Genomic DNA, 24,304 nt, shown 5'->3' on the forward strand with positions numbered 1-24,304 from the left:
CTCCGTTTTCTCTTGCACCTTACCTTAGTGACCCTCTAAATCACACGCAAGTACTGTGGTGACCCTCTAAATCTGTTTTCTCTCACACCTTACCCTAGTGACCCTCTAAATCACACACAAGTACTATAGTGACCCTCTAAGTCTCTCCGTTTTCTCTTGCACCTTACCCAAGTGACCTTCTAAATCTCTCCGTTTTCTCTTGCACCTTACCTTAGTGACCCTCTAAATCACACGCAAGTACTATGGTGACCCTCTAAATCTGTTTTCTCTCACACCTTACCCTAGTGACCCTCTAAATCACACACAAGTACTATAGTGACCCTCTAAGTCTCTCCGTTTTCTCTTGCACCTTACCCTAGTGACCCTCTAAATCACACACAAGTACTATAGTGACCCTCTAAGTCTCTCCGTTTTCTCTTGCACCTTACCCTAGTGACCCTCTAAATCACACGCAAGTACTATGGTGACCCTCTAAATCTCTCCGTTTTCTCTTGCACCTTACCCTAGTGACCCTCTAAATCTCTCGTTTTCTCTCGCATACCGTACCCGTTTTCTCTGCTCTTTCTTCAGTCTACCTTCTAACAGACCACGTTTTCTCTCTCTCTCTCTCTCTCTCTCTCTCTCTCTCTCACTTTCAGGACAGACTATTCCATTTCCTTATTTTCAAACACATTTCCAAGCATATCTTTTTATCACCATGGGTCACTATATATGTATACATTGTAAATACATGTACGTAATCTCACACACACACACACACACACACACACACACACAGGAACGGAGGAAGAGGAAGAGATGAGACGAAAGTAAAGGAATGTAAGGAATGGAAATGAAAGGGAATAAATTAAGGGGAAGGGAGGGGAGAGAAAGGGAAGGAAAGAATAAGGGAAGAATGGGAAGGATTGAGGTGAAGAACAGGTAAATAAACACACACACACACACACACACACACACACACACACACACACTTGCTGGAATGATCAAAGTCTCGGAGTATGAAAAATCACCAATATTTAAATTCGATACAGACTTCCAATTTAGTCCGTATATGTTCTGTGTGACTCCCTATACGCCTGAGGTTACGAGACTGGCCTGGCGGAGCGTAAATAATAATAATAATGATAATAAAGGGAAATCGCAAAGTGTTTAATATGACATGGAACGGGAAACTATGGGAAAGGTTACTGTGTTGTCTCTCTCATATTCATAGCTTAGTTTGTCTTTGGTGTATTGGTGAGTCAATATAATATAATAAAAAGATAATGATAATAATAATGAGAAAAGGGAAGGAATGAGACAAAAAGGTGAGTTCTCACATGATATAACATCAGTAAAAATAATGAAGGAATTGGAATATCTTGGAATACTTCTTAAATAGCTCAACATAGGACTATCTTTGACTAATAAATGGAATAAAATAATCAAAACAAGTCCCATAGTATTACACAGGTTCTTAATTGACTAAGCTGAGCAACACAAGCACAAAAAATTATCCCATGGTTTCTCTCTTTGGTAACGCAGACTAAAATCGTAACACAAACCATCACAAAGTTCGTAAATTCTGCGCTAACTCTGGAATGTCTAAAACTCAACAACGCAGGCCTCTGTCGTAACCCCAAGCGGTCGGATCCACACACACACACACACACACACACACACACGCATATATATAACAAAGATCTCGGCACTGTCTCCACCCTTACACACACACACAGTTCCGTCGTCGCTCCGGCTAGGCTAAAAATTTGAAAATCTCTACACAAAAATAGCTTACAAAAATATTCATTCACCGTTGTCCGTTCCTGCGACTGACAAAAATGATGATCACCTTATGGCAGGATTGTTGGTGTTTTATTCCGATCCTGTTTATTGTGACAGCGTGAAGTGGGAGGGAGGGAGAGGAAGGGTTGAGACGAGAGTGAAGGAAGAGAAGGAATAGAAATAAAAGGGAAAATAAGGGAAAATGTAAGTTAGGGAATACAAAATGAATGGCAAACTATACAAGAAAGAAGGAGAGAATGAGACAAGGTGATGAAAGGGAAGAAATGAAAAGGAGGTTTGAAAAAATTAATAAAGATGAATGATGCAGAAAAAATAGAAATTAAGGGGAAAATACAGGAAAATGTAAGTTAGGGAATACAAAATGAATGGCAAACTATACAAGAAAGAAGGAAATAATGAGACAAGGTGATAAAAGGGAAGAAATGAAAAGGAGGTTTGAAAAAATTAATAAAAATAAATGATGCAGAAAAGAAGGAAAGAGTGAGTTTGTGACAGCTTGCATTTTTGGTCTTCTATCTTCAACCTGTTAATTGTGACACCTTCAAATGGACAGTCGACCACTTTTTGATCCTCCATGGGCGAAAATCTACCAGAATGACATATCGAAACAGCCTTAACAACTTGATCAGAACTCTCATGAACACTTTTTCTTTGTGATTTAAGTCGCTGCAATCTTGTGACCATCGTTTCTGTCAGTCGCAGGAACAGGACACGTAAGGTATTGGAAAGGAATCTTCCGAGTGTTAGCTTACGGATCTATGGCCTATGTCTTATGGGAGGGGCGGGACAAGAGGCCAGAGTGGAGGGGTGGAGGGGAAGGAAGGGTAAGGAGGGGAAGGAAGGGTAGGGAGGGGAAGGAAGGGTAGGGAGGGTAAGAACAGTAAGGGGAAGGAAGGGTAGGGAGGGGAAGAACAGTAAGGGGAAGGGAGGGTAGGGAGGGGAAGAACAGGAAGGGAAAGGAAGGGTAGGGAGGGGAAGGAAGGGTAGGGAGGGGAAGGAAGGGTAGGGAGGGTAAGAACAGGAAGGGGAAGGAAGGGTAGGAAGGGGAAGGAAGGGTAGGGAGGGGAAGGAAGGGTAGGAAGGGGAAGAACAGGAAGAAAAGAGAGAAACAAAAGATCATCATCATCATCATCATTGTCGTTTAACATCCATATTTTTCCATTCAAAAACAAAAACAAAAGACAAACAAGAAAAAAAAACATAACAGATATCTATTGACCATGAACTCTATAGAACACAAAATTAGTCCCATCGTTACATTTCTCTTTGGTGACGCAAAAACGTGTATAATCTAACATCTCGGAAAATTAAAATAAATAAATAAATAGTTTCCATAGTTTCCTTCTCTCTAACATCTAACATCTCGGAAAATTAAAATAAATAAATAAATAGTTTCCATAGTTTCCTTCTCTCTTTGGTGGCGCGAAAACGTGTATAATCTAACATCTTGGAAAATTAAAATAAATAAATAAATAGTTTCATAGTTTCCTTCTCTCTAACATCTAACATCTCGGAAAATTAAAATAAATAAATAAATAGTTTCCATAGTTTCCTTCTCTCTTTGGTGGCGCGAAAACGTGTATAATCCAACATCTCGTCAGTCATGGAATAAAAAAATAAATAAATAAAAAAAAAAAATTACATATGGCTAACACAAGCACTCATAGTTTCCTTCTCTCTTTGGTGGCGCGAAAACGTGTATAATCCAACATCTCGTCAGTCATGGAATAAAAAAATAAATAAATAAAAAAAAAAAATTACATATGGCTAACACAAGCACTCATAGTTTCCTTCTCTCTTTGGTGGCGCGAAAACGTGTATAATCCAACATCTCGTCAGTCATGGAATAAAAAAATAAATAAATAAAAAAAAAAAAAAATTACATATGGCTAACACAAGCACCCATAGTTTCCTTCTCTCTTTGGTAGCGCGAAAACGTGTATAATCCAACATCTCGTCATGGAATAAAAAAATAAAATAGAAATAAAATGAAAAATAACATAGCGAATACAAGCACCCATAGTTTCCTTCTCTCTTTGGTAGCGCGAAAACGTGTATAATCTAACATCTCGTCATGGAATAAAAAAATAAAATAGAAATAAAATGAAAAATACCATAGCGAATACAAGCACCCATAGCTTCCTTCTCTCTTTGGTGGTGCGGAAAACTCATAAAACTTAACAATATAGACTCGTTTGACTAAAAATTGGAATATAACACAAAATATCTCCCATCGCATAACATAGGCTCTCATTTGGCTTTAAAATGGAATAAAACACTCAAAATAAGTCTCATAACATAACATACTCTCATTTGACTAAAAAAATTGGAATATGTCGAAATATGTCTCACACTAAAACATAGATTCTCGTCTGACTCAATAGAATGAAATATAACACAATTTTACTTCCATAGCACAACATTGGACTATCTTTGACTAATGAATGGAATAAAACACTCAAAGCAAGTCCCAAAACATAACATATACTCTCATGTGACTAAAAAAAATGGAATATGTCAAAATCTGTCGCACACTAAAACATAGATTCTCGTTTGACTCAATAGAATGAAATATAACATAATTTTACTTCCATAGCACAACATTGGACTATCTTTGACTAATGAATGGAATAAAACACTCAAAACAAGTCCCAAAACATAACATATACTCTCATGTGACTAAAAAAAAGGAATATGTCAAAATCTGTCGCACACTAAAACATAGATTCTCGTTTGACTTATCAGAATGGAATACAACAATCAAAACAAGTCCCACAGTATTACACAGGTTCTTAATTGACTAAGCTGAGCAACATAAGCACAAAAAATAGTCCCATGGTTTCTCTCTTTGGTAACGCGAACTTAACTCGTAACATAAACCAACACAAACATAACTTTCCGTCCGTCTATACTTTTAAAGACCTTATACTTCCATTAAAAAGACACAAACTTAACTTATAACCATTTTCGCACCTTTAAAATTTAGAGTATTATCAGTTAAGGGAGCGTAGGGGCAGCGTTACCAAATTATCGCAGTCAGCCACTCATTATCGTACTCAGCCACTCAGCACATCGCAGTTTCCGGTTTCTGAGTCACAGCTATCGCAAACAGACGCCAATAAGTAATGATTGTAACGATAACTTTAACTGGAATCTCGTTATCTGTGTGGGTAGAAAAGTTTCGGTAATTGCGATGTTCTGAGTACGATAACTTGGCAACGTTGGCGGGAAAGGATAAAGGGTGAAATTAAGGGTGATGGGTCTAAGGGTGTTCTGGCGCCTTGTCCCTCCGGTGGGCAAGGGTGGGAAGGGCTAGTGACTGGGTGTGGACGGCCTGCTGTGGGGCGCCCTTGTGCTGCTCCCGCCCTTAGATGACCTGACCCTTTGGTGGCACTGTAACCTTAGCTCTGCACTCCTTTTTTTTTTTTTTTTGACGTCGTGGCCTATTGCGCCGGTAGGCTTCTTCCCGGTGGGTCCTGATGGTCGGCCCAGCCCGTCCTGGCGCAGGCGAGTGTTTATAGTGGCGCCATCTTGCATTGGCTCGTGCTGTCCACCCGGAGCTCATTTTTAATCCTAGAATCTAGAGTCCGGGTTGATAGGTGGTCTTCTGGACAGCATGTGGATAGTTTGAATCCACTCGGCGGCGGCTGAAAAATCCCAGCTTGGTGGCACCGGGCGGGGATTGAACTCGCGTCCTCCTGAACGCGGCGCCGTCACGCTATCCTTTCAGCCATCGTTTGTTTTGGGGTTCTTTTTTCTCATGTTCTTTTGTTGATTTTCTTGCATTCCATTTCTTCTTTTCTTCTCTATTCTTCTCTTCTTTGGTCTCCTTTCAACTCCTTCTCTTCCTCTCCTTGTTTACATCATCTCTTTTATTCTTCTCTCTTTCTATGTCTGTTTTATCTATGTTTTCTGTTCTTCTAATCCATGTTTTTCTTCTCCTTGCTTTCCTTGTCTCTCTTCTTATCCATTCGTTCTCTTCTATCTCCCTTTCCTTCTCTCCTATTATTCCTGTCTTCACTGTTTTCTTCTCTTCTCTCTCTGCTAGTCTTCTTATTTCTGTTTAATTCTCTCTTTTCTTCTTTTCCTCCCACCCGAAATTGACCCCTTCACCCGAAATTGACCTCTCCTTTGGGCACTCTTTACTTTTGTCTGTTATGGGAGCGGTGAGTAGCGGGCATTTTTCTCTACACTCCTTTTGTTGCCCTTGAGCCGTCTCCTTTGTTGTGAAAATATAAAAAAAAGTCTTCCCGTAACAACAGACAACGCACAACGACCCCCACAAAGCACGAGGGCAGCACAGTGAGCACCCGCGGCCGTCCCCACCCCACCTACAGCACTGGATTGTGTAATTACGCTTCTCCCTCTGCAGAGCGAACGTACGTGACTGAACGCGACTGGAACATGACTGGAACGTGACTGGAACATGATCGGAACACGGAATGACACCACAACGATACGGGACCATTTGCACCGCGGGGAAAAGTCTAGGGAAGCTACGTTACGCATTTCGCTACCTCAGAATTTGGCGGGAAAAGGATTGTTTTGGGGTTTTGGTGGATTTCGGGGTGTTATTCTATAGTTTCGTGACTGGAACACGGAACACCACAACGAGGGACCTTTTGCACCGCGGGAAAGTCTAAGGAAGCTACGTTACGCATTTCGCTAACTTAGAATTTGGCGGAAAAAGGATTGTTTGGGGGTGTGGTATTTTTCGGGGTGTTATTCTATAGTTTCGTGACTGTAACACGGAACACCACAACGAGGGACCTTTTGCACCGCGGGAAAGTCTAAGGAAGCTACGTTACGCATTTCGCTAACTTAGAATTTGACGGGAAAAGGATTGTTTGGGGTTGTGGTGTTTTTCGGGGTGTTATTCTATAGTTTCGTGACTGGAATGTGACTGGAACACGGAAAACCACATTACGGGACCTTTTGCACCGCTAGAAAGTCTAAGGAAGCTACGTTATGCATTTCGCTACCTCAGAATTTGGCGGGAAAAGGATTGTTCGGGGTTTTGGTGGATTTCGGGGTGTTATTCTATAGTTTCGTGACTGGAACACGGAACACCACAACGAGGGACCTTTTGCACCGCGGGAAAGTCTAAGGAAGCTACGTTATGCATTTCGCTAACTTAGAATTTGGCGGGAAAAGGATTGTTCGGGGTTTTCGTAGTGTTATTGTAATGTTTCGTGACTGGAACGTTACCGACGCACGAAACACCACAACGAGGGACCTTTTGCACCGCGGGAAAGTCTAAGGAAGCTACGTTACGCATTTCGCTACGTCGGTATTTTGGCGGGAAAAAGGAATTGGAATATCTTAGGGGAGTTTGGGGTTCAAGGGGTCTTATTGCAATGTTCGGAGGGGTGGAATCGAGGTGGTAACACGACGAACATGTATTGGAAGTCGCTGTAACACGTAATAAGCAGTCGTAGTAGTAGTAATAGTAGTAGTAGTAGTAGTCGTAGTAGTAGTAGCGGAAATCCGTATCTCGACATATATAAAAAGTTGACATACACATAATACTTGTTTTTTTTTTGTCTATACAGGAGAAGGTTTTGGAGTTCCTTAGGCTACGGTTAGGCTACGGTTAGGTCATAATATACACTTCGTTATCGGAGGAGCACGCGATTACGTCGAGTTTAAGAGTGAGTGATGGAGTGACGACACGAGGCGAGAGAGACACAATGAACCTCCTCCTCCTTCTTCTTCGATTCCCTTCTCTGAGGCGCAGACTGAAGACATACTTAATCGAATACTATGCTCTTACATCCTATTTATCTTACGCTCTTCAACTTGCACCTCCGTATAGGACTAAATTAACACACACACACACACACACACACACACACACACACACACACACAGCTGTTTAGGACTACGATAACCTACACACACACACACACACACACACACAGCTCAATTCATAAGCGACAGAAGAGAATCGCATCCTCACCCGAGTATAAACGTCAGAAATTGAACACACATTGACATAACATTATCACCTGGAGCTGGAAAATCCTTGAGTCGTACACACATAGAGAGTTGGTACACATATATATATATACGTACATGAGCCTTTGTTGACGTGCACATACAGACAGACACTCTCGGGCGTACACACACACACACAGGTCACAGATGTTGCTGGAGGCGAGGTTTGAGGGTCGTACTCTTGACCCCAAACGCTCCATAAACGACGGAAAAAAAAGACCAAAAAATGTTACGCGATAAACGAGACGAAGTGATTCTGCCGCCTGACCTGACCTGATCTGACCTGACTGGAATCATTAACCAACACAATACTCTCATGACTGAAAATTCAACGTGAGATCAAATGTCTTTTAAATCGATTCGCGTTAACTTAATATTCTCATGTAAAAAAAGGAATACAGAACTGGATTTTGTCGATTTGTTTTTTTGGTATTACGTATATTGAATTTGTTATTGTTACTTGTTTTGTATAGGGTTGGTGAGGTGGCAGAATGCTGGGTCTCACACCTGTACAGCTAGCTAATGTGCGTCACCTGTCCACACCCGCTCCACACCCAAGTGAGGCCTAGGTGTGTGTGGGGGTCATAAGGTGCGCAGACAAGTGTCGTCGTACCCATAAAACTAAATATTCAACTTTGCCTAATCTCAATTCGTTACGCACACACACACACACACACATACATACACTCACTTATACAGACACACACACACACACACAGTTACTCATACATACATATAGACACACACGCATGGCAAACACAGATTCGCACACACACACACACACACACACACACACACTTAAACGTACATACGCACACACACTCATGACTTTGAATATACACTTAGATGTTGTACGTAACAAAGAATGCAAAACCTTGATACGTAATTCCCTAGACAGTGCTGCCAACCCTACAAAGTGTTCCCCTAGACAGTGTTATCAACCCTATCAAAAAAATTCCCTAGACAGTACTGCCAACCCTACAAAGAGTTCCCATAGACAATGTTACCAACCCTATCAGGAGAGTTCCCTAGACAGTACTGCCAACCCTATGAGGAGAGTTTCCCTAGACAGTGTTGCCAACCCTATCAGGCAAATTCCCTAGACAGTGCTACCAACCCTAAAAAGAGTTTCCCTAGACAGTGTTGCCAACCCTATAAGGAGTTTCCCAAGACAGTACTGCCAACCCTATGAGGAGAGTTTCCCTAGACAGTGTTGCCAACCCTACGAGATGAGTTCCTGCTACTAATGATGATGGTTCTAGCGTTTATTCTTTTTAGCTTTTTCTAGATTTTTTAACTAAAGGTGTTTGGTCTAATTGTACATATTTTTAGAGGTTAGAAAAGTGTCTATAATGGTTTTGATGGATGATTATTCTATTACGAGAGTGTCAGTGTATTTTTTTCTATTTGATTCGGCAAATAAAAAAACAAACAAGAATACAACATAGCGCTAACTAGCCTAATAGTGACCATGATCTGATGACTAGAGAAATAATAATAATAATAATAATGAATAAATAATAAATGAAAAATAATATAAATGTATAGGTTTCTCATGTGACTAGAAATTCCGAATACTTGATCATCTCTCGTAAATCTCTATCGGAAAGACTTTAAGCACTAGGGACAAAAAACAACAAAAAAAAGATAAATATGAAAAAGTTAAACAAATAAATAAAAAATAGCTTCTCATTTGACTAGCAATGCCGAATACTTTGAGATCTCTCATAAATCTCTATCGGAAAGACTTTTAGCACTGAGACAAAAATAGATAAATAAATAGCCTATATAAAAAAAAATGAAAAAAATAAATAAAATAGCTTCTCATTTGACTAGCATTGCCGAATACTTTAAGACCTCTCGTATATCTCTATCGGAAAGACTTTTAGCATGGAGACAAAAACAAATAATAAAAAATAAAAGGTTCTCAGTTGACTAACAATTATAAATACTCTTCCATCTCTCGTAAACCTCTATCGGAAAGACTTTTAGCACGGAGACAAAAACAAATAATAAAAAATAAAAGGCTCTCAGTTGACTAACAATTAAAAATACTCTTCCATCTCTCGTAAACCTCTATTGGAAAGACTTTTAGCACGAGACAAAAAACAATTATAATAAAAATGGAAATAAAATAAATAAATAAATAAAATAGTTTCTCATTTGACTAGGAATGCCCAATACTTTAGACCTCTCGTAAATCTCTATCGGAAAGACTTTAGCGCGAGACAAAAGAATAATTATAATAAAAATGAAAATAAAATAGATAAATAAATAAAATAGTTTCTCATTTGACTAGGAATGCTGAATACTTTAAGACCTCTCATAAATCTCTATCGGAAAGACTTTAGTGCGGGTTTAGTTTTTGAACGCGTTGAGGAGAAACAAATCAATCTCATATTCTGAAATCACTGATGAGGGAAACAAGATTAAGCCTACAGTTTGAATTCAAGGATGACATAATTAACAAATCCTACTAATTACGGAAACAAAGAAATCTCACTTTTTTTAATTCACTAATGAGGGAAACAAGATTAAGCCGACAGTTTGAATTCAAGGATGACATAATTAACAAATCCTACTAATTACGGAAACAAAGAAATCGCACTTTTTTTTAATTTACTAATGATGGAAACAAGAATAAGTCCACAGTCTGAATTCAAGGATGACATAATTAACAAATCCTACTAATTACGGAAACAGAAATCTCACTTTTTTTAATTCACTAATGAGGGAAAAATATGAGTCTTCTAGTTTGAATTCAAGGATGACATAATTAACAAATCCTACTAATTACGGAAACAAAGAAATCTCACTTTTTTAATTCACTAATGAGGGAAAAATATGAGTCTTCTAGTTTGAATTCACTAATGATAAAAGTAACGAATCCTACAGTTTTAGCAAATACTATAATTATAAACATATTAATCTCTCATCATCATTATTATTATTATTAGTGAAACACACACACACACACACACACACACACACACACACACTTTCCTCTTCTTACCTAAACCCTACACGCACAAACACACACACACACACACACACTTCCTTATAATCTACTTCATCATGGAAACACACACACACACACACACACACACACACACACACTCGAAAACACACATCCTTTGGTAGACAGCTTTGGATTATCGCACTCGGACACTCGCCACAGAACACATTTTGATATTTCGCTACGTAAGGGCGATTGACGTGAACCACATGCGTCAAATCCACCTTTCTGGGCAGTCACAGTAGCGCCCTGACCTTCCTTCACTTAGTTCATGGTGTCGGAAAAAAAGGGATTGAGATAGAGGGGAAAGACTGTTATAAAAGCCGTTTGGAATCGACTCTTAGGATCACGGAGGGAAAGATAGAGTTGGAACCTACTGTAAGGGGTTTCGAGTGCTATTTGGCTTCTGTCGTATGGAATGGAGAAGATTAAAGAGTTCAAACCTATTATGAAAGGCTTCTGGAATTGACTCTTAGTGTTGGGAAAAGGAAGGATAGAGTTAGAACCCACTATAAGAGGTTCGAGTACTATTTGGCTTCTGTCGTATGGAATGAAGAAGATTAAAGAGTTCAAACCTATTATGAAAGGCTTCTGGAATTGACTCTTAGTGTTGGGAAAAGGAGGAAATAGAGTTTGAACCTGCTATAAGAGGTTTCAAGTACTATTTGGCTTCTGTCGTATGGAATGAAGAGGATTAAAGAGTTTGAACCTATTATGACAGGCTTTGGAAATTGACTCTTAGTATTGGGAAAAGGAAGGATAGAGTTAGAACCCACTATAAGAGGTTCGAGTACTATTTGGCTTCTGTCGTAAGGAATGAAGAAGATTAAAGAGTTCAAACCTATTATGAAAGGCTTCTGGAATTGACTCTTAGTGTTGGGAAAAGGAAGGATAGAGTTGGAACCTGTTTTAAGAGGTTTCAAGAGTATTTGGCTTCTAGCATAAGGAATGAAGAAGATTAAAGAGTTCAAACCTACTATGAGAGGCTTTGGAAATTGACTCTTAGTATTGGGAGAAGGAAGGATAGAGTTGGAACCTACTGTAAGAGGTTCGAGTACTATTTGGCTTCTCTCGTAAGGAATGAAGAGGATTAAAGAGTTCAAACCTATTATGAAAGGCTTCTGGAATTGACTCTTAGTGTTGGAAAAGGAAGGAAAGAATCAGAACCTGCTATAAGAGGTTCGAGTACTATTTGGCTTCTGTTGTAAGGAAAGAAGAAGTTAGAGTTCAAACCAGTTATGAAAGACTTCAGAGATAGAGGAATAGAGTTTGAACCTGCTATAAGACATTTCAAGAGTATTTGGCTTCTGTTGTAAGGAACAGAAAGGATTAAAGAGTTCAATCCTATTACAAAAGGGTTCAGGGATAGAGGAATAGAGTTGGAACCTGCTATAAGAGGTTTCAAGAGTATTTGACTTCTGTCGTAAGGAACGAAGAGGATTGAAGAGTTCAATCCTATTATGAAAGGCTTCAGGGAGTTAGATCCATTCACAGAGTACATATGAGAACCAGAAACTAACCTCTCTCTATCTCACACACACACACACACACACACACACACGCAGAGGGAATACTATCATGGAGTCTTCGGTTCTGTGGAGTATAGTGGAGTTTATGATCTCTCCACAAGCAGCCTTCACGCACCTCCTCCAAACACTTGTAACTACGAGGGATGACGTCTACCATAATCGGAATGCGAAATACCGACCGATCTATACACACATATATTAGTAGTACCCTCATTGTAAGCTCAGGTATAATAAATAGATATAAAGGAAACACTAGGTCTCTTACGCTACAGGAACAAATGACAGACTTCAATACGTAACCTTAACACTACGGGGAAATCAGGTTCAACAAGACTTATTACTTCGGAAATGATTATACGAGGTTTGCGAATGTCCGAACTGCCAGACGAACGCAGCGTGACGTTTTAATTTACGCTAATGCTACAGTGTCCGAGGTGTTTGTCTGACGGTCCGGCATTCGGGTAGTGGCGGAAAAATGTTTGGAAATTACGTACGTTTATGAGTCTAGGTTACGCTACGACGCCGCTCGGAACACTGTGGGGTTTGCGGCGCCCTTTTGATATACCTTCGGAGGAACACACGTAGAGTATCGTACAGACAAGCCGACACGGTGAGAGAGTAACAAGTGACAGGCTCGTAAGGGCAGTGGAAAAACGCACACACGCACACAGAAACACACACGCACACACACACAAACCAGATGAAGAAACTGGAACGTAGGACAGATGGGAAATTAAAACACACACACACACACACACACTTGCATACACACACACACACACACACACACACTCGTCATACTCCCAAATGAAACATAACTAAGAAACAGACATAAGACAGACTGGGAAATCAAAACACACACACACACACACACACACTTACACGCACACAAACGCACACACACATATACGCCTTACTAACAAGTGAAACAGTGACATGGGACAGAATGGAAAATCACACCCACACACACACACACACACACGCACACACACACACGCACACTCATCTCAAAATCACCACAAGCCTTATACACATTCGACTGGCTTTATACAACTGACTGACCGACTGGCTGACTGGCTGACCGGCTTTACACATGCTGGATGAACTCGGGGTTGAGGAAGGAGAAGCCGGAGAACTCGGTCTGTTCGATGTTCATCATGAAGAGCTTGTCCGTTGGGGTGAGTTCCGTGCGCTCCGACGTGAACTGCTTGTCGAAGTTGCTGACGTCCTTTCGGTGGCGCTGAAATACGAGGTGGGGATTAGTTACGTATGTGTGTGTGTGTGTGTGTGTGTGTGTGTGTGTGTGTTTGTATACAGGGTGTGTGGTGCTGTCTTGTGGTCCTGTATGTATAGTTTGTCGGTCTTTGTGTAAACTGTTCGATACTTTCTACCATTACGAGATTTTCCTTCAATATATTTCATGCGTCTATTGCTGTGTGTGTGTGTGTGTGTGTGTGTGTGTGTGTGTGTGTGTGTGTGTTTGTATACAAGGTGCAGTCTTGTGGTTCTGTTTAAATATGTATAGTTCTTCGGTCTTTGTGTAAACTGTTCAATACTTTCTACCATTACGACATTTTCCGTCATTCTATTTCATGCGTCTATTGCTGTGTGTGTGTGTGTGTGTGTGTGTGTGTGTGTGTGTGTATACAGGGCGTGTGGTGCAGTCGTGAGGTTCAGTTTAAATATGTATAGTTCTTCGGTCTTTGTGTAAACTGTTCGATACTTTCTACCATTACGACATTTTCCGTCAATCTATTTCATGCGTCTATTTCTGTGTGTGTGTATGTGTGTGTGTAGTGTGTGTATACAGGGTGTGTGGTGCAGTCTTCTGGTCCTGTTTAAGTATGTATAGCTTGTCGGTCTTTGTGTAAACTGTTCGATACTTTCTACTATTACGACATTTTCCGTCAATCTATTTCATGCGTCTATTGCTGTGTATGTGTGTGTGTGTGTGTGTGTGTGTGTGTGTGTATACAGGGCGTGTGGTGCAGTCGTGAGGTTCAGTTTAAATATGTATAGTTTTTCGTTCTTTGTGTAAACTGTTCGATACTTTCTACTATTACGACATTTTCCTTCAATATATTTCACGCGTTTATTGCTGTGTGTGTGTGTGTGTGTGTGTGTGTGTGTGTGTGTGTGTGTGTGTGTGTGTGTAATTCTCTGGAACCTAGAAACCATTATTAGAATTTATTATTATTATTGTTGTTATTATTATCATGTTATCGTTATTAAAATTTGTTAGTCATTTCTATTTAAATTTTTTTCATCCGTAACTTTAATAAAATCGTAACGGAATCGTAAATGATGATTCTTCACTTAACGCTTTCAAAATAATAATAAGAAAATTATATAAGTAAAGTCACATCAATTTACTATAAGAATTTTGACCCTGGATTAAAATATATTCCCTAGAAACATCAAATTTAACCTCCTTATTTAACCTCTTTCATATATACAATAATTAACTTTTTATTTATCTCTTTACTCTCTAAGTCAGATTAAGTACGAGGCGGATTAGTGCAAGAGGAAGAGGCAAACAAACTCTTTAAGTGATGCAAACTCTCTCCGTAACTCACACAATATTGCCAAGACTCAGACCAAAACAAGTTAACATGACCACAAGCTATCACTGCCACACTTTATAATCCATTTCAACAGGCTAACATTTCCAAGCATCAGGCACTTGAAGAACACTCGAGCTGACACCATGCATATGAAGCCTTGCGCGACTGAAGCAAGTGATCTCTCTCTCTCAATACGTCACCAAACAGTTTTATTTTAGTGCAAACAACAAGCAAGGCAAAAGTACTTACCAGGGAGCTAGATGGAGGATTTATACAACAGCCAGCACTACCTGTTTTAAAAGATCGTTAGCCATTCCATAAGTTACCATCACTGTTGCCACCTCTACAGTACAGGGACGCCACTGCAATCAGGATTAGAACTAGTAGGCTATCTTAACCCGGTAGCAGCGACGGGCCAAATTTGAGGCTTTACCGTGTAGCAGCGACGGGCCAAATTTGTGCCATGATATAAACCCCCCCAAAATAGATGATGCATAAAGTGATCACAAATGCGTTTATATATTATGAAATGGTTTGTGTGAGGGGTGATTTTTTCTCATTTTTCTCGCTCGGAGGGACCATTAAGAAACATGATCCCTGCTGCTACCGGGTTAAGATTCTACAGGCCACAGGTTGGGTCCTTATCTACAAAGGTGCCATTATTCTCTTGTTTATGAATGCAACAACCAACATAAACATTACTATTTCTGTCTGTATTTCCATTCCAGAGATAAAATCAAAGGTCTATTAAATGTTTTGGTGAAGGTAAGGTTACATAAAGGAATCCTGTTGTTTCTTTGCTGTTAAATTCGCTACAAAAAGGAAGTCTCACGTTTTCTCAATATTCTTCGCTGACTAAAGGAAATAGTTAAAGGAATGTTGTGTCTTCATTTGTTAAACTGGCTACATAAAGGAATCTTGTTGTTTTTTTGCTGTTAACTTGGCTACAAAAAGGAAGTCTCACATTTTCTCAGTATTCTTCGGTGACTAAAGGAAATAGTTAAAGGAATGTTGTCTTCATTTGTTAAACTGGCTACATAAAGGAATCCTGTTATTTTTTTTGCTGTTAACTTCGCTACAAAAAGGAAGTCACGTTTTCTCAATATTCTTCGCTGACTAAAGGAAATAGTTAAAGGAATGTTGTCTTCATTTGTTAACCTGGCTACATAAAGGAATCTTGTTGTTTCTTTGCTGTTAAATTCGCTACAAAAAGGAAGTCTCACGTTTTCTCAATATTCTTCGGTGACTAAAGGAAATAGTTAAAGGAATGTTGTGTCTTCATTTGTTAAACTGGCTACATAAAGGAATCCTGTTGTTTCTTGCTGTTAACTTCGCTACAAAGAGGAAGTCTCACGTTTTCTCAATATTCTTCGCTGACTAAAGGAAATAGTTAAAGGAATGTTGTGTATTCATTTGTTAACCTGGCTACATAAAGGAATCCTGTTGTTTTTTTTGCTGTTAACTTCGCTACAAAAAGGAAGTCCCGTTTTCTCAATATTCTTCGCTGACTAAAGGAAATAGTTAAAGGAATGTTCTGTCTTCATTTGTTAACCTGGCTACATAAAGGAATCCTGTTGTTTTTTTTGCTGTTAACTTCGCTACAAAAAGGAAGTGTCACGTTTTCTCAGTATTCTTCGCTGACTAAAGGAAATAGTTAAAGGAATGTTGTGTCTTCATTTGTTAACCTGGCTACATAAAGGAATCAATGCTGTATGTAGTCTTCAGCCACTGCCAACTTTGCTACATAAGGGAGTGTTGAATCTTCGTCCGCCATCAATCTCCTACGTAAAGAAATCCTGTGACCTGTTCCTTTGTCAACGTGAGCTTGTTCAATGGCTGGGCTTAAAATTTTGAGTGGTGGAAAAGAATGAAAACCTGTCTCTTAAACTTAATACAGCACACACACACACACACACACACACACACACAAAGAAATATAGAGGTTTGGAACAGACTGAGTGAGGATGTAGTATTGGTGAGGAGTGTGCAAAGCTTTAAGGAAAAGTTGGATAAATGTAGATATGGAGACGGGACCACACGAGCGTAAGCCCAGGCCCCGTAAAACTACAACTACGCAAACACACACACACACACACACACACAGGCAAACATCACCCATAAGGATACACACACAAAATCAAAAGTCTAATAAATGTTTTTGTTTTATTAACTTATATATCATTTATAATTTTAAAGTCTGACAACGGGGGGAGGGGGGAAGGGGGGGGAGGCATGAACGGGTAAACCGATGGTCGAAGGGGCTAAGCCAAAAAGACGGTCCTTAGATATTATGAATCGGGTGGCGGCGGAGCGATGCCGTCTGCCCACATCACGTCAGTCTTGTATTTCCCTCGCTGCGGACCTCTCTGTGACTTAGCGACCGTGTTGGGGCTTGGGGGTCAGTGTTATACGTCATACAAACTAAACTAACAGTTGAAAAATGGAATCCGCTAACGCTAAATCACCGTAGAATGTAAAACGCGCTCCCTAACACCCAGGAGTAGTACTAGGCTAGCGTCCCTCGCCCATTGCATAACACGCTCCTCTTAAACCGAATAAGCTCTAGAAAAATAAACACTGATACCAAAACATTATTAGTAGTATTTCCATAGTATCTGCAGCACTGGGTCAACAATGGTAAATAGAATCTGTGGGTAGTTCTGTCCTAATAAATCAATGCTCGGTTTTAAGCTACGTACGTTATGACGGGAGGCTCGCACACGGCATGACGGCCCCCTTGTCCTAGGAATGTCCTCGGTGATTGTCCTCGCTTGCTCTCTACCTCTCTCTCTCTCTGTCTCCCTTATGTTCCGAGGAGGCAAATCGAACCTTTACTAATCGATATCTGACATTGAAAAATTCCCGACTCGCAACGAAAAAACCTTTACTTGTCGTTTCTCCGTCATTTTACCCTTTGCTTGCCTTGTGTCCTCTCCTACAGTGCCTAACCTCACACCCCTATGCACGAGGAACCACACAAAACCTTACTAGCCATACTCAATTCGACAAAATCTTGACTCATTACAAAAAGCTTTACTTGTCGTTTCTCCGTCATTTTACCCTTTGCTTGCCTTTTGTGTCCTCTCCTACAGTGCCTAACCTCACACCCCTATGCACGAGGAAGCACACAGAACCTTACTAGCCATACTCAATTCAACAAAATCTTGACTCATTACAAAAAGCTTTACTTGTCGTTTATGTCGTTTTATCCTTTGCCTGCCTTGCGTCCTCTCCTACAGTGCCTAACCTCACACCCCTATGCGCGAGGAACCACACAGAACCTTACTAGCCATACTCAATTCGACAAAATCTTGACTCATCACAAAAAACTTTACTTGTCGTTTATATGTCGTTTTACTCTTTGCTTGCCTTGGGTCCTCTCCTACAGTGCCTAACCTCACACCCCTATGCGCAAGGAACCACACAGAACCTTACTATCCATACTCAATTCAACAAAATCTTGACTCATTACAAAAAGCTTTACTTGTCGTTTATGTCGTTTTATCCTTTGCTTGCCTTGTGTCCTCTCCTACAGTGCCTAACCTCACACCCCTATGCACGAGGAAGCCCACAGAACCTTACTATCCATACTCAATTCGACAAAATCTTGACTCATTACAAAAAACTTTACTTGTCGTTTCTCTGTCATTTTATCCTTTGCTTGCCTTGCGTTCTCTCCTACAGTGCCTAACCTCACACCCCTATGCACGAGGAACCACACAGAACCTTACCAACCATATCCATGTCGACAAAATCTTGACGTTATCTGACTTCCATTTCACCTCACACCTTTCCCCCGAACCAATACCACATGGCAGCGGCCTTGTCAAAATGCCGTCGACGCTGTGTAATTGTTTCCTGTTAGCTGGGTTGCATTAGGGAAGCGCACAGAACCCTTACTATGCATATTTGAACTTGATGTAAAACTTTCAACTCGCTAAAGAGCTCTACCTGCATTGCTTCTCTGCTATGTACAGCCCTTTGCCTCAGACACCTTGGTTGAATAAGCATAAAAAGTTGCTATTTATATTCAATGTGACAAAAAACTCGCTAAAAACCTTTACCTGCATTGCTTTCTCCTCATTGTACAGCACTTTGCCTCACATACCTTGGTTGAATAAGCATAAAAACCTTGCTATTTATATTCAACGTGACAAAAAACTCACTAAAAAACTCTACCTGCATTGCTTTCTCCTCATTGTACAGCACTTTGCCCCACACACCTTGGTTGAATAAGCATAAAAACCTTGCCATTTATATTCAACGTGACAAAAAACTCGCTAAAAAACTCTACCTGCATTGCTTTCTCCGCTACGTACAGCCCTTTGCCTCAGACACCTTGGTTGAATAAGCATAAAAACCTTGCCATTTATATTCAATGCAACAAAATCTTCCGACACGTAACAGAAATCTTAACTGTCTAGCGTCCAGCCTACACCTCACTATTCCTATTCAACGTGGCAAAAAGCTTCCGACACATTAGAGAAATTTTACTGTCGTATGTTCACCCTGCACCTTGCTATTCCTATTCAGTACGGCAAAAGACTTTCAATTCAGTATAAAAATCTCATTAAATACTTCTTATAGACACACACTGCCTCTCTCTCTCTCTCTCTCTCTCTCTCTCTCTCTCTCTCTCTCTCTCTCTTGTCGAATTCTAGGCTATCTCGTAATACTCATAAAATGTAGTGCGAGTCTGTTAAGAGAGCAAAAAACTCCATCGGTTCAGTATAAAAATCACAAAAAATACTTCTTATATGCACTCAAAAACTGCCTCTCTCTCTGTCTCTCTTCCTCTCTCTTGTCGAATTCTACCTCGAAATACTCATAAAACGTAATGCAAAAAGCTCCATCGATTCAGTATAAAAATCACACAAAATACTTCTTATATGCACTCAAAAACTCTCTCTCTCTGTCTCTCTTCCTCTCTCTCTTGTCGAATTCTACCTCGAAATACTCATAAAACGTAATGCAAAAAACTCCATCGATTCAGTATAAAAATCACACAAAATACTTCTTATATGCACTCAAAAACTGCCTTCCCCCCTCTCTCTCTCTCTCTCTCTCTCTCTCTCTCTTGCTCTTCTCTTTCTTATCAATCTCTGTCTCTCTTCTCTCCACCGAGGACGTTTATACACACGACCAAATTTGGGCGAAACAGAAAAAATAAACCCAAAAACACATGACATTCAGATTCCACCTAAACTCCACAACCGGCGCCGCGATAACCAAGATCATAACACGACAACGAATGCCTCGCACGCCGCCTCCGTCTCCGTAAATTGCATAATAATCAAAGGGGAGTTTTCTCCGTCATCCGTTCATCCAGAATTATGCTCTCGGCGCCGCTATCTCAGCCTTGGATTTCGAGTTGCGATTACGAACACGCTGCCAATACGTCGGTACACATGCGCCCCGATCACCACTAAACGGCGTACATGGAGGCAGCGCTACACGGCTTAATTTTACGCGTTACCAAGACTAGGAAGGCGCAAACTAACACACACACTAACTTTACGTAATAAGGTCCCGGGCGCTGCGAGAACCAATCCCATGTTAGCTAAAACACCGAACAAACACCAAATACTGAAGTAGCAAAATATGAAGCTAAGTAAGGATGACCAAAGGGGTGGAGAGCTTAGTATACGTAAGTTAAGTATGTATGAGAACTCTAGACACATTGTAGCGCTTATATATAACTCTCTGACAGCGAATATTGTATGTACGGTGTATGACCTAAGCCTACGAAACCAGAGTGAATTGTGCTGAAGCCAGGTCGAGGTCAGCCCAGTGTGGGGTGACCTCGCGGCACTGAACGCATGTAACAGCCTCCCACTCTCCCTGCTCGAAAATTTACGTTCATAATCCGACTCGACAGAGCGTAATACCATCTAAAAACCTCTTAATCTTACGTAAGGGGTAGTTTGAAGTGCCTGGGTTTGGGTTCGACATCAACAGGGAGAGACTTGATCCTCGTGGCAGACTGCGCGCCGTAGACACAAAGAATATTCCCAGGTGCTTGCTTACGTGGCTAGGGGGAACGACACATCACTGCGAGTCATTGTACGTCGCTATACAGGTCCGTCCGCGTAAGAGAAAGCGGGCAGAACCGAAACGTGGATTTGTAAAGAGGATGCGATTATCGGGGGTTGAGAGGTGGACACACACACACACATAAACAAACACATAAACACTTCAATACCATCTTACTTGCATTCCCTTATAACAGGTGGCAACTTAAGGGCATAAAAAAAGGAGAAATAAAAGCTTAAAACCACTACTATTAATCTTATTGTTCCGGTTTAAGTGATTTCACGACCCGAGTGACGGTTTGACGAGACCTCTCCGATACGACCATGACAGACAGACACCTACGATACCATGCCTCATCTTCATAGCCTCGGAAATAGTCGTAATCATAAAAAATCAAAGCGTTTATGAGTGTGTGTGTGTCCAAAGGGTCAGTCAGTCTTGTGGTGTCAGAGGGCAAGATAGAGCTATTCCGTACCCTCGCCACCACCACCGACAAGACTTGGGAGGCGAAGTGCAAGGAAGATTGGGACTACTCGTAAGGGATCACAGAGGTTAGAGTCGGTTGCTGTGCGTTAATCCTAAACAACAGGTTGATAAAATGCCTTAAAATCCAGTATTATCCTCCTCATGATAATTATAGTAGCAGTAATAGTAGTAGTAGTAGTATATATATAATTTAAAATACAACAGTAATATAGTAGTACTTGTTAATTGATAAAAAGTTAACTCGCTCTAGTAGTAATGATACCAAGGCTAATAATACTAAAGGTCGCTTATGGTTGTATTGATTAAGAGTCCGAGGGAATAAGTATGACTAAACTGTATACCTTTAAAATCTATGAGCCGATTTCACAGTCCAACACAGTGTCTTCGTAACAGCCCGAACCAAACTACAGAATCCCGTACAATCCAAAATGGTGAGGGCTTCGATGCCACACTAAATACACAAGACTTTTCCTGTAGAGTTTCATCAAATTTGTGGACTTAAACATAAACACCAGACACTATACAAGGAAATTTCGAAGGCTCTGGTATTGGTTTGGGAGCTTACTAACCCGTCATGGGGGGACTGTGAAACTGGCCCTATGACATGCGATCCTTACGGCTGCTGGAAATGGTGGGTCAGTCCTTTGCTGTACCGTATATCTTTATCACACTGTGTCGGCGTACGAGAGAACACCCGTAGCTCTCACTAGGTTTGTTTTTCTTTATTATTTAACGCCATATCGTCGGTGCTTCTCCATATATGCAACGTTTGTATATAAAGTCTTTGCTAAACGCACGCCATGTTTCAAATTGGTTTTCTGTATTGCGCCGTTGGAAAGAGTGAGATTGTTGTTTGTTTTTCTGTATTAACTAACACCATATCTTCCGTGCTTCTCCATATATGCCACGTTTGTATAAAAAGTATTTTCCACTACACACGCCATGTTTTGAAAGTCTTCTGTATTGCGCCGTTGGAAAGAGAGAGATTGTTATGTTTATTTTTATATTTATTATGTTTATTTTCCTATTTATTATCTAACGCCATATCGTCTGTGGTTCTCAATATATGCCACGTTTGTATATGAAGTCTTTGCTATACACGCCATGTTTCAAATAGCTTTCTGTATTGCGCCGTTGAAAAGAGTGAGATTGTTATGTTTGTTTTCCTGTATTATCTAACGCCATATCATCAGTTCTTTTCTTCTATACATGTAACGTTTGTGTATAAAGTCTTTTCCTCTATACACGCCATGTTTCAAAATAGTTTTCTGTATTGCGCTGTTGGAAAGAGTGATTGTTTTGTTTATTTTTCTTTATTATCTAACGCCATATAATCAGTTCTTTTCTTCTATACATGTAACGTTTGTATATAAAGTCTTTTCTATATATACCATGTTTCGAATGTCTTCTGTATTGCGCTGTTGGAAAGAGTGAGATTGTTTTGTTTGTTTTTCCGTATTATCTAACGCTATAAGATTAGTTCTTTTCTTCTATACATGTAACGTTTGTATATAAAGTCTTTTCTATATATGCCATGTTTCGAATGTCTTCTGTATTGCACTGTTGTAAAGAGTGAAAAGTCATGGTGTTATGGCTGATGATGGCAATGATACTTTTCTTTATTACCTAACACCATATTATTGTTTATTTATCCTCTATAAGCCATGTTTGTAAGTCTTCTATTGCGCCGTTGGAAAGAGTTACGAGTCATGGTATTACAGCTGATGATGATAATGACGCCTTTCTTAATCATCGCTACCTTTCATATAAGCCAAAGTTGAGTCTTGATTAGTGCGCCGTTGGAAAGACTTGTCATGTATTACAGCTGATGATGGTAATGATGCCTTTCTTAATCATCGCTACTTTTCATATAAGCCAAACTCGGGTCTGGATTAGTGCGCCGTTGGAAAGAGTTGTCATGATCTTAAGCTGATGACTGTGATGATACCGCGCGGCTTCCAGCTACACACGCTAACATACAAAATGGCGGGAAGGGAGGGTATTGGAGGGCCTGAGGGAGCTGATAACCCTTGCTAAGCCCTAGAATATTCTGATTTAAGACTATATACCTGGGCTCATCAGTCGCGTGGACAGCGGTAATGGAAGAAGCATCAGAATACGCCAGGGTTTGGTGGACACTTATAGAGATCCTCACGCCCTACAATGCCCGACACGCACGAAGGGACCACGAGGCTAAACATTGCGAAGAGGTCCGTTGTGTAAAACCGAATACACGACATATATTAACCGAGGAAAGTTTAACCTGATTCCACCACGTAATGAGACTCCAAAACGCCACGAAGGGACCACGAGGCTAAACATTGCGAAGAGGTCCATTGTGTAAAACCGAAATCGAAATATATGAACCGAGGAAAGTTTAACCCAATTCCACCACGTAATGGGACTCCAAAACGCTAAATTACAGTACTTCTTTACGATTATTCTCATTTTTCATGGGAGTGACGAAGGGAAGCATTGCGAAGGGGTCCGTTGCGTAAAGCCAAATACACGAAATATATTAACCGAGGAAAGTTTAACCCAATTCCACCACGTAATGGGACTCCGAAACGCTAAATTACAGTACGATTGGAGTTGTTTTTCTACGGGAGCGACGAAGGGGGACATTGCGAATAGGTGCGTCTATAAACCGAAAGAAACGAAGGAAACCGAGGGATATTATAACTTGATTCCACCACTTAAAACGAGACCCCCAAACGCTTAATTACAGTATGATTGGAGTTGTTTTTCTACGGGAGCGATGAAGGGAGACATTACGAAAAGGTGCATCTTATAAACCGGATCCAAACAAAGGAATTAACCGAGGAAACTTTAATCTAATTCCACCGCTTAAAACAAGACCCCCAAAACGCTTAATTACAGTATGATTGGAGTTG

The 24,304-nt window shown here is 40.3% G+C and overlaps 1 long non-coding RNA gene across 7 annotated transcripts in view; it reads right to left on the minus strand.

Annotated features, from left to right (window-relative positions):
- LOC126982142 (uncharacterized) overlaps nt 1-24,304 on the minus strand; it is a 28,869-nt gene that overhangs the window by 4,010 nt on the left and 555 nt on the right. For 2 of the 7 annotated variants that reach the window (XR_007734628.1, XR_007734627.1), the window contains exons 2-6: nt 18,618-24,127; nt 18,322-18,468; nt 17,992-18,172; nt 10,495-17,840; nt 89-10,389 (exon numbers count right to left, since the gene is read on the minus strand). This is a non-coding gene — a long non-coding RNA (uncharacterized LOC126982142). Of the gene's footprint in view, nt 1-88; nt 10,390-10,494; nt 17,841-17,991; nt 18,173-18,321; nt 18,469-18,617; nt 24,128-24,304 lie in introns of those variants that run through there. The other 5 variants (XR_007734633.1, XR_007734629.1, XR_007734631.1 and 2 more) reach the window with 5 other exon arrangements.

Source organism: Eriocheir sinensis, chromosome 50, assembly GCF_024679095.1.
Source record: "Eriocheir sinensis breed Jianghai 21 chromosome 50, ASM2467909v1, whole genome shotgun sequence".
Classification (NCBI taxonomy): Eukaryota; Metazoa; Arthropoda; class Malacostraca; order Decapoda; family Varunidae; genus Eriocheir; species Eriocheir sinensis.